The following is a 10,141-nucleotide window of genomic DNA, read 5'->3' on the forward strand; positions in this document are numbered from 1 at the left end:
CCCCCCCCCCCCCCCCCCCCCCCCCCCCCACCCCCCCCCCCGCCCCACACACACATATGCTTTGCCCAACTATTCAAAGAACATGTTTTCTGACCTATATTCTGCACTTCGCTTTGCCTGCCTGGTCGTCACCCGTAACGGACACAACTCAAGGCAGAGCGGCAAGAGATGTCGGTTCAGGAAACCTGAGCTGTGACCCTGAGCTGCTGACAGAATATCTGATATTTATAGTAACTTGGAGTCAAGTACCAGGGAAAGTGTTTTCTGGATTGTTGCAGATGTCCTCGGGGGAAAGAAAACATCTCTATGAAAAATTGTGTGGGATGCTTAACTGATGGAACATCAAACATGAAAGGACAATTCAGTGGGTTTGCATCCTTGTTAAAAATATATAATAATCAAAGGATGGCCAAAGCAGCCTTTGTGGGTAACATTTTTCAAATGCTTAGGATATATGGCCATATGGGGGCCAATTTATAAATTGCCACCCTACACTTTATTTTATTTATGCCTTTATCTATTGATTTACATCTGTACCATCCCACAAAGGATTTGGGGCGGATCATTTAATTGTGAAGACTATGGTAGATTGATTACATTAGTGGCCAAATTCTTTATGCCTTCCTTATCCTTGCCTTCAGGCAGTGTCCTCCCACAATGGCTCTGGCCTTGGCCCTGTGACTTGCTTTGGCCAATGGAATAGCAGCAAACTTTATGGAAGCACAACTTGAAAAAGCATGCAGAGGAGAGCCAACTCATCCCAGCCAAGGCCATCCCAGACCAGCCAACCTCTGGCCAATCTGCCAGTGCCCACAGAGCCCAACTGAGAACAGCTGGTCCAGGCCCAGATCAGAATTACCCATAGACCCATAAGAAATAAAAAAATTATTGTTTAAAATCACTGATTTTGGGGGTGGCTTGTTACACAGCAATAACTAACTGATACAGGAACTTACATTCTAAAAAAACATTATTAATAAGCATATATTGAGTGCCTATGCTCAGTCTTGTCATAGGTTCTGGGAAATACAAAAAAAAACATATTAAGACATGATCCCTACCTGATAGGAATTTCATATTTACTTGTGACAAGACAGACCAAGGAAAAAATACCAGCAGTATCTAATTAAACCATGAGGAAATTATTTATATCCTACTCTCTCTATAAGGCCAATCTAAATTCCACCTTCCTCTTGAAACTTTTCTCTCCTTCATCTCCTTGCCAACTTGAAATGTTAACTTCTGCATCCTCTGGGATACTTCAGACCTTTGTTAAAGCTCTTTCATAATGGTTTTCATGCTAGGTTTGGTTGGGGTTATGGTTAAATGAGACTATGTCTCTTTCAACAATTGTAAAGCTGGTTCTTGCTTAGCATTGCATGCAACTCTAACATCTGGCACAATGACTTGCAATGAGCAATCTTGATAAATGTTAAATGAATGAACGGATAAATGAATGAATGAATGTTGTAAGAGTTCAGCATGAGGGAAAACACAAAAGTGTGGTCGGGCCAGCCCGTGGCTCACTTGGGAGAGTGTGGTGCTGATAACACCAAGGCCAAGGGTTCGGATCCCTATAAAGGGATGGCCAGTCGGCTCACTTGGGGGAGCGTGGTGCTGACAACACCAAGTCAAGGGTTAAGATCCCCTTACCAGTTACCTTTAAAAAAAAAAGTGTGGTAGTCGAGGAGGACTTCACAAAGGAAGCAGGAGTTATTGTTCTCAACTGGAGCCCACAATTAAGAGCTCGGAATCTATGGAGAGAATTCAGGGGGCCTGTGAACTTGGGTGAGGAAAAATTTACATCTTTATATACACTAATCTCTAACTGAAACTTAGCATTTCCTTCCATTATAAATGTAGGCTACAAACCACAGAAGTAGACATAACAGATATTTTCCTGTCACATACAATATTGCAGATGTCTCAAAATATCATTTATGTTCATCACTACTTTGAAATTATAGTGGTTTTTAAATGTGTTAAAAAGAAGCATAGAATTCCAATATCAGAAATTTGGGTTTTTAAAAATATTTTAATAACAGCTTTTGATCCATTTTCTTTATAATCTGTGTATTTCATTTTATATATTTAAAATCTTTTTTTTTTTTTTTTTGAGAAGCGGTCTACAGTCTTCATCAGACTGCCAAATGGTGTCCATGGCATAAAAATGGCTAAGAACCCTTCCCTACCTTGGAGAATAAGTGGACGGTGACTTCACAGATGGGAGAGAAACAGATATCCCAGATAGATGACCAGCATAAACAATAGGGTGGGGATGAATTTGAGACGCGTGGCAGGATGGAAGTTCATCCCCTCCCCATTCTTGAGGAGAGAGTCTCCTTGGCAAGATTAAGTTAAAAGACAGCAACCTTGTCAGCATAATAATGCATCAGAGAAGCAAGAGAATTGTTGATTTGTCTTAGACAGGTTCTAAGAACTTGGAGAATTTAAATACTTCAGGCTCTAACACTTCCCCCGCAGGATGGAGCCAGGGCTCTGAAGAGAGGGCTAACCTATGAACCTGGAAGAACCACCTCCCCCTCCACACACCTCTAGTCGAGTTGATTCCAAGAAGAGGGACAGGTCCTCTGCACAGCCGTACACACTGTCTGTGTCTGGGCTTTGGGGGCTAGTGGCTGATTCACGGGGACAAAGGATGCTTTGCACCATTCCTGTACTCTGAGTAAATCTGTAGTCTGTTTACACCAAGGATCTCTTTCTGAAAAACGTGACTGTGACAGTGTTCCCTCCCAGATGTTCCAGGCATAACAGAGGAGTGACTACATGTTTGAGGACAGTGCGGAGGCCATCCCGATTAGATCAGAGGGTGTTGCTGGCTCAAGAAGTAAGGCTGAAGTGGGGGGTCGTTGGTAATGAAGGAAAGAGAAGCAAAGAATGACCCCGGGGTTTCAAGTGCCACTGAACAAGATGGGGAGCTAGAAGATGGGGATTGGGGACAGACGGTTGGGTCTTGTCTCAGAGGTGAGGTAACTTCAAGGCGTCTCAGGGAAAAGATCCAGTGGACCACTGGAGACTCAAGAGTAGAATCCAGGGAGAGACTGGAATGAAATGGAGAGAAAACTAAGAGAATAATCCACATAGAGGTGGTCATTAAGGGCCATTAAAGGTCATTAAATATCATTAAAGAATAAGGCCAATAAAGTAAAAAAGTCAAGACTGAACCTCAGGGAATGATCACAGAATCAACAGTGAAGACAAAGAATTTTGTTTTTATTAACAATAAACAAATAAGTAGACTTCTTTTGTGTCTGAAACCAAGGCAGGAGAGCATTTCCAGAAGGGGCTTAAATTCAGTCTGAAGAAGGAAGTTGCAAAGGTCTCTGGATGTGGCCATTGGGAGGGGCTTGGCAAATTCTGAGCAAGCAGTTCCCACGGAGCGGGCAGCAGACGGTGGACGGAAGCCAGCTAAGGACCGCTGGGCTCGGGAGCGGTGGAGCAGCCAGGGGAGCAGGAGAGGGTCAGAGCCAATGAATTGGAGAGAGGGAAGTTAGAAGATTTGCAGGACCGCAGCATCAAATTAAGTTTCTTTTTTCCAGGATGATCCAGTTTTTCATTAAAGAAAGAAGGAAACTGCAAATCTGGGGTATTTCAAAGGTCGTGTGAAAATCATGAAAACCTCAAATTGAATCTGTTCCCACCTAAAGAATTTTTGTTTAGAAACCAGGCAAAGCCACTGAAACTGTGTCAGCACAGATCCCAAAATGGAATTACTCAGAAGTCTCTGAAAATGTGTGGATGGATTAAACCACTTCACAGTCTGCCCACACAGAACCGAGGATCCAGTGGCTTCTGAGGCAGAGGCCAGAGCTTCCCAGAAGGTCCTGGAAGGACTAGAATTCAGGAAGTGTGGTAAGGGAAAGACCTGCTGTCACCGGACATCTTGCAGCTTAACAAAACCATCCACCATTTAACTAGCACCTACTGTGTGCTGGGCACTTTACCTATATTTTTCTAATCCTTAACAACAACCCTACCAAGTATTTTTTCTCTGTTATTATCCCCACTGTACAGATAGGGAAACTGAGTTTCAGGGAGGTTAAGTAACTTGCCTGGAACCCACAGCTAGTGAATGGCAGAGATGGTGTCAGACCCCAGGTGTGTCTGTTTCTAAATCCCACTCTGTTTCCACCCAGCCTATGACCTCAACCAACCGTATCCAACCCTCAAAATGAAAAAAATATATATCATTACCACAGAAAGGACAAATATCCTATAATGATAGCATAGCTTTCCCTCTTCAAAAGTTTTCTTTTTTAAAAATTCTTCTTAACTTTTAACCAACTGTATTTTTTTTTTTAAAGGAACTCATTCTCTTATTTTTCAAGTAAATGAGGAACCCCGCCTGCACCAGCGCTGGAGACAAAGCTCCAAAGTGAGCTCAAGTCGCTCACAGGGGAAAGCAGTCAGGACTCCAGGGCTGCTCGGGGAATCTTCCCTCATGGTAGAGAGAGTATGAGCCAAATCTATTTTTCAATACTTTTTTTTTGTTTTAATCAAAGTATTACCTGTAAATCTTTTGAAAAGCCAAATAGTGCCAAAGGCTTACAACTGAAAATAGGAGGCATGTTCCCCACCTCCCACCCCATCTTCTGTCATCTTGTTTCTCAAAGCTGTTTCTTCTGTTGTCTATTTCCCTGTTTCTAAATAATACGTGTTTTCTTCAATCTCCAGAGTCGTCATCTTAACCTAAAGATCGATGTCTAACTATGGTAGAGAAGTTTTCTTTCATTCCCTCTTCCCCTCCCCTCATGCTCCCAAAATAATTATATCTCAAATTTTTTTAAAGCCATATCCTACATGTTCACTTTCATGAGGGTACTCCAAAAAGTTTGTGAAAAAATAGAATTAAAAGATAATATGAATCTTTCTGTGAATTTTTTGAAGTATCCTTGTAGGACAATATAAATAAGTTTTATTCCTGGGCCAAGTATTGACTATGATTCTGTTTTCTTTCCTTTTTGTTTTCCCTGTTAATAATTACTTCATTTTTCATCAACTTGGGTCTGTTTGGTTTTGCTTTGTTTTTAAACAACTGACTAAATCCGTACATGCCCTCAGTAAGACTTTCCACATGACCAAACCTGTCAGATAGTTTGTAGCCTCATTTATTTTCCTGGGGACAAACTCCCTCCACCCACCAGAGCCTTCTGAGTCCCTGCTCACCTGGGCTGGCTGCTCTCTGGGCCGAGGCACAGCCGTCCACCTGGTATTCCCTGAGCCATGACCCAAGGAATTCCCTTCCCTCCTCTGTCCTGTGTGGGGAGTCCCTATTCCCAGGTCTGACTTCTTTCTCAGCTCCCTGGTTTTAACTGAGCACATCTTTCAGTAGTTTTCTGAGAAAAGCTACCTGGGAGGCAAGTTATTTGAAGACTTGGTATGTCTAGATAAGATAGGTCTTTGTTTCCCCCTGTGTTTAGTTGGTAGTCTGGGTTGATGTGGAATACTAGGTGGGAAAACATTTCCGTCTAAATTTTTAAAGACATTGCTATTGTCTTAGAACTTCCAATGTTGCTACTGAGAAGATGGATGTCATCGTTATTCTGGATGCTATGTGTGCAGGGCTGGGACTAGGACCAGGTGAATGAAGCACTCTCCTGAGGTGCAAACATTTACGGGAGTGCCAAACAGTTCAGTCACCAAAATACCCAGTTTAAATAGAAACAGGATCCAAACCTGCACTTTCACAGCTCAACCTCATTTGCCTCACCTTAATTCTAGTCCTGTTGAATATAGTCTTTATTTAAAATTTTGCTTTTTTCAAACGGAAAGGACATTCTTGGGGGGGAGGGGAGAGAGGGAGGAGGGAGGGAGGTGTCGGTGATGGGCCATAATAATCATATACATTGTATATTGACAAAATAAAAATTTAACGAAAAAAAATAAAATAAAATTTTGCTTTTTTGCTCATCGTGGGTTATTTTGCATTTTTTTTAAATAGGGAATTAATTTGTTTATCTAGATTGCCGAGTTCTTTGGTGTCCCCTTAAATTTTATGCACAAGGCACATACCTCACTCATCCAAATCCCAGCCTACACACTCCAGAAACATAACAGAACTGCCCTTGATCCCTGCACCTGAAATGTCATAACGACGAACTTGAATGTGGGTATTTTTTTCATTGATTGAGTTGGGTAGTCAGTGGACCTTACCATCTGGGAGCTCATGTCCTTGACAATTTCACTCCCTCCTTTCTCTATTTCTAGGACTGTTGGTCCTCCTGGATTGATCCCCTAATTTATTAGGCTTTTTCCCCTTTAGTCCATCTCTTTGACTTTGTTATATTTCCAGAGAAAGTTCCTAAACTTCATCTTCCAACTCTTGATATTTTTCAAAATGTTGGTCTACTTCCAAGGTTTCTTTCTTATTCTCTAATTGTTCCTTTTTGATTCCACCCTTCTTTTTCCATGGGTGCAATATGTTCTTTTATCTTGCTAAGGATAGCAATAGTTTCTTTGACCTTATGGAAAAATGAGGGAAAATGTCTTTCGGATGTCAGTGATCCTTGGCTGCGTATTCACGTTTAAGAGTTAGCCACCACAGGGCCAGTTGGAGGTATTAAGTGCCTGAGTTTGACATGTCAATTGGATGAGCTTCACTCTAGGATAATCAGTTGCTCTGCTACAGACTCCTAAACATAAGCATCTGTCAGTCATTTCTTTGGAGTTGTTTAGTTCCTCCAGAGAAATCATCCTTCAATCTCCTTGTGGGGTAGGGCTGGGGTACGGATATAAGCCTGATTCTGGCACTCTGGGGTTGGGTGGAGGAAGGGGGCTGGGAGTCTCAACAGCTCATATGCAGACTCAATCCCCCTGCCTGTAGTAGGACTTCTCATCCCTACCCTTCTCCATACCCAGCAACCCTGAGACCAGAACCTCTGGTCTCTGATGGGAGTAAGGGGGATAGTCATCTGGCTACATAGGATGGAGGTGGGGACTTGGAGGTCTACCCGATTCTTACACAGACTTTCAACTACCCCCCTGTTTTCAGGCCCTGTGGCACCTGCTGCCTCCAATCCCTGGCCCTTTCTGGATTTCTGTAGAGGAAATCAGCTCACTTCTCCTCAGTGGCTTTCCCACTCAGAAGTACAGAGAGTTGATCTTCATCCTCTTTGCTAAGCCATTTATCCCTCTCTTAGGGGCTTTCCCCCTCCATACATTGAGATTTGGGAGTAGAGAGGTCTCTGAGTTCCCTCAAAGATGGAGTTCAGGCTTCTGTTCCTGTTTCCTTGTGGTTTCTGTACAGTTCTCAGGAGGAGAATAGAGTGGAAAACTCTTTCTTCCACCATCTTGAAAAGCCTTGAGTGAAATCCCAAAGAGGGGATAAGAGGTGACCAGACAGATAGGCAGGGAAAGGTACCACTGGCAGAGGGAGCAGTGTGTTCACAGGCAAAGAGGAGTAAAAGAGAACTGCCTGGAGTTCTGCACGGCTGGAAGCAAGGTTCGAGGGAGGAGAGACTGGAGCGGGGGCTAAGGAAGGGGATCATAAAGGAAGGGGATGCAAGGAGCCATGAAGTTTGTCCTTGATCCTGGAGCAAATAGGGAGGATGAGGGAGAGGAACCACATGACCAAATTTGCCCCTCTGGCCGCAGAAGGGCAGATGTGCTGTGGGGTAAGGGTAGACATGCCTGGGAGGAAAGAGATCCTCTGAGGGATATGACAATGGTCTCCAACTGAGAATGGTAAGAGGGTGCTTGGGCATGAGGTGGGGATACACGTGAAAGCCATCTCAGAGGTAGAATCAGCAGGACTTGCTACTAATAGGAACAGGACATGAGGGTAGAGGAAGGAGTCTAGTTTGAATCCCAAGTTTCTGGTTTGGGCAACAGAATAAGTGGTAAGACGGTTCACAGAGATGGGGACACATTTGCGGAGAAGCAGGGATGGGGAAAACTACATTTGCATTTATATTACATTCCTCCCAATTCCAGTCTCTCAGAAGTCCACACTGCTGCTAGACAGTTGCAGTCAATTTCCACATAGCACTGTGGGTCCGGCTTTCTTCCCTCAGCAGCACTTTCCAAGTGTCACCAGCATCTTTAGAATATTCCACTGTGTTAATATATTCACCTCATCAGGCCTGCGTTCTGGACATTCTGCAGAGGACTGTGATGAACACTGGGGTGCACTTGGCAGGGCCTCTGAATGGCCTCCATGGCCCAGGTCTCCTCTTCCTCCAAGGCCGAGGACACCATAAGGGCCGGGTCAGTGGTGCCCGCTGCATCTGCTCTGCCATCTAAAATGGGGGGAACTGAGGAAGGGTGCTTGGCCACACAGCCCTCATACCCCATTGATCCCCCAAACCACCCCTGACCCTCAGGGAATTTGCTTCCCCCTCTGGTCACCAGAAAACACCAACCCTCCAGGGCTTGGAAGGAGCAAGGCCTTTGTTCTTCCTTCACCTGGGCCCTCCCCACTTCACTTCGGCCATGCTGCTTTCTGCTGCCACCCCTCACTCGTAATGGCCCCACTCAGATCTCTCAAGAGGGTCCCAAGGTACGTGGGTCAAGTGATGTCAGGGTTGCCCCAGGCCTGAGAACAGTGGCACTCCCACAGGAAAGCTGGAGGCCCTGTGGCAGATTGGGGGAAGAGGAGTGGACCAATTGGTTGTTATGGCAACCAGGGTTCCCAAGATGGAGGGTAGAGAAAAGGCGGCTTTGCTCAAGAGTTGCCATGGCAACCCAGATTCTTGAGGCCAGCTTTGAACACAAAAACCACATCCCTGCCTGCCCCCCCGCCCCTCACCCCACCCCACCACCACCACACACACATTTAACAAAGAAAGTACCCAGGACTCCTCAGGATTCTTCACTGTCCAGAGAGCCAAATAGAACAGGTCAAGGCCTCCTGGTCCCAGAGTTGACTTCACGGACTTTTTAGGGGCAGAAGGGCTTACGCTTTTCTGGGAAAACAGAGGGCTGGGGCTTGGCAACCCATAGATTCACTCGGCAAGCATGTACTGAGCAACATATGTCCAAGACACAGCAGTAAATAAAACCCAGACCCTGTTCTCAAGAGAGAGAGACATTTGCACATCAATGAAAGATTGTTGCTGGGAGGGGTAAATAGTTCAACCTTTTCTGAGGACAGTTTGGACGTATCCATTAAAATTGTTAGGTGCGTACTCTGTGACCCAGCAATCCCATTTCTAAGACTGCCTGAAGAAATATTAGCATCTGAAGGTGATCATTGCAGTGTTATTTGTAGCAGTAAAGAATGGAAATGTCCCACAATGGAGCTGGTTAAATAAGTGTTGGTACACTCATATATGTTGAATACAAAAATCCATAGTCATGGAAGAGCAAGAGAACTGTTAGCCGGGACTACCGAGGAGTAGTGGGTTTGACCAATAGGACCAGAGAGGGGGCACATTTCTCTTTCATTTCGGAACCATTTGGTTATGTTATAAGAGTGTGCACTATTTAAATTATAAAATTTAAACAATGCTAAATATTTGGGAATGTGTAGGATGACTGGTACAATAATGAGATTTATGGAGGTGAAAAGTGAATACGATGCTGGTTATAATAAAATGCAAAAACCACAGCAGAGAGGCATTTACAACAGGAGCATTCAGGAGGGGAGGAAAAGAAAGATGGGTGGGAAGAGGTTAAGTTTTGCAGATTTCATAAAATTCCACCAAAAGTAGGAAAGGCATTTAGGCTGAGGGGACAGCAAGAGCCAAGGCTGGAAAGCGTGAAAGTTCAGGTGTGTTAGAGAATTCCAAGTGGTCTCTGTGGCACAGGTGGCAGAGATGGGGCTGCAGACTTTACCCAGGGGAAGTAGGAAGCAGGAAAAGGACATGAGGAGAGCAGAATCAGAACAGATCTCCTATGGTGGACTTGAGGGGAGAATTACCAGAGTCAGGGAGACACCTTAGGAAGCTGCTGGAATCACACAGGAGAGATGCCATGAGGACACCATGGAGGGCAGGTGGGAAGACAGGGAATTACGGAAAACATTTCATAAGTAGAATGGGCAGGAGTTTATGATGTTTCTGAATCTACAGACTTAAATTCTGTCAGAGCTAGATGGGACTCCAGCTTACAGATGGGGAAACTGAGGCCCAGATAGGGGAAGTGAGGGATTTCATGCCAATGGACATATGACTTTGAGTTT

Source organism: Galeopterus variegatus, unplaced genomic scaffold (genome assembly GCF_000696425.1).
Source record: "Galeopterus variegatus unplaced genomic scaffold, G_variegatus-3.0.2 Scaffold3929, whole genome shotgun sequence".
NCBI classification, from domain to species: domain Eukaryota; kingdom Metazoa; phylum Chordata; class Mammalia; order Dermoptera; family Cynocephalidae; genus Galeopterus; species Galeopterus variegatus.